This window comes from Salvelinus sp. IW2-2015, linkage group LG32 (assembly GCF_002910315.2).
Source record: "Salvelinus sp. IW2-2015 linkage group LG32, ASM291031v2, whole genome shotgun sequence".
Taxonomy (NCBI): Eukaryota; Metazoa; Chordata; class Actinopteri; order Salmoniformes; family Salmonidae; genus Salvelinus; species Salvelinus sp. IW2-2015.
Window position 1 is genome coordinate 22553528 of NC_036871.1, and position 1772 is coordinate 22555299.

A 1772-nucleotide genomic window follows, 5' to 3' on the forward strand; every position below is an offset into this window, starting at 1 on the left:
TGGCTCACTGCCATCTGCTCACAAATAAGATAAAAAGGTTTCAGGAAACTGCCTGAACCTTGGTACACATTTCTCTCCTTTTTCAATGTACAGAGAGCTAAGTAGTTAACATTGAGGATGGTCTATCAACAAAAAAAATGGTTTGACTACTTCAACATTAATGTTTAACTTTTAACTAATAAGTCACTTCAAAACAAAAAGTGGAATATCAACCATAGCAGCAATTTTTAGCTAAAATTGTAAACCAAAAATTGAGCTATTCTGATTATTATTACATTTTATTACACCATAGGTGTATTTCTATGAATATGTATGATGAGATCTTGACTTGATTGGTCAGAAAAATCTGCCTTAAATATCTTTACGTTTTTTAAAAACACCAAAAAACGTCCAGCATGAAAAAGTCCAACGTCAAGCCAAATCCTTATCATGAAATCCTGAAAATGGTGTGGAATTAAATTCCTTCCTTACCAGTCTGAGGGGTTTGAAAGGGACCTGTCAATCACACATTTCCTGAAGAATGAGGAGGGGACTAGGCAGACCTTGCAGAGAAAAGGCTTCTCAGGGATGCTATCCTCCATTGAATTCCCATTGGAAAACCAGCCATTATTGGAAAGGGGCTTTCAATTTCTGGTGTGAATAATATGGACCAATGAAAACACACAAATTCATAAAAACTAGAACCTATTAATGCCACCATTTACAACAATGTGTAATATTGTTATAGTCTTCAGAAAAGGAAATATTTGCATAAACACACAGACAAACGATTGCTGCAGTATTTACCTTTATCGTGACAATACAGAAATGTAATTTAATGAAGTGACAGAATTTTTTTTTCATGGTCCAACCAGAAACATTGAAAGCCATTCGTTGAAAATGAATACATTTATGAAATACAATCTATATACGAATATAAAAACATAAGACATGAACAACTTCCATCAACTTATTCATCTAAGTTCAATGTCTTTGGCTTTAAGATTCATTGTTGTAGGTTTAACTTTGTGGTGTGACTGGTGTCAACCTTCCTTCAGGGAGCCCTGCTGCTTTCTGAGGAGAGCAAAGGAGACTTAAGACCAGCAAATCTCCTATGATGGCATCTAAGCTTGAACACCCCTCCCTCCTTGATTCAGACAGGGTCAAAAGCCAGTGGGGTGGGGTGGGGGAGGGTTTCTTGGATTTATGCTCAGAAGTCAAAACAAGCCAGTGATTAGTGCAAAAGGTACACTTCCATAGGGCAGTAAGTACAGAAGTTGATCAAAAGGTACACTTCCATAGGGCAGTAAGTACAGAAGTTGATCAAAAGGTACCACTCCCATAGCGGCAGTAAGTACAGAAGTTGATCAAAAGGTACACTTCCATAGGGCAGTAAGTACAGAAGTTGATCAAAAGTACACTTCCATAGGCAGTAATACAGAAGTTGACAAAAGTACACTTCCATAGGGCAGTAAGTACAGAAGTTGATCAAAAGGTTACACTTCATGCAGAAAGTACAGAAGTTGATCAAAAGGTACACTTCCATAGGGCAGTAAGTACAGAAGTTGATCAAAAGGTACACTTCCATAGGGCAGTAAGTACAGAAGTTGATCAAAAGAGTTGATGTTGGTAATTTCACGTAAAAGTCAGTGTGCTTACCGTTCAGAGCACTGTAAAACCAGGTACATAATTCAATACTTAACTCTTCTCTTACTAGTATTCATTTTGATTTAGTAATTATAGTGGAGCTATATCATTGCATTCATACTCTCTCTCTACTAACAACAACAGGG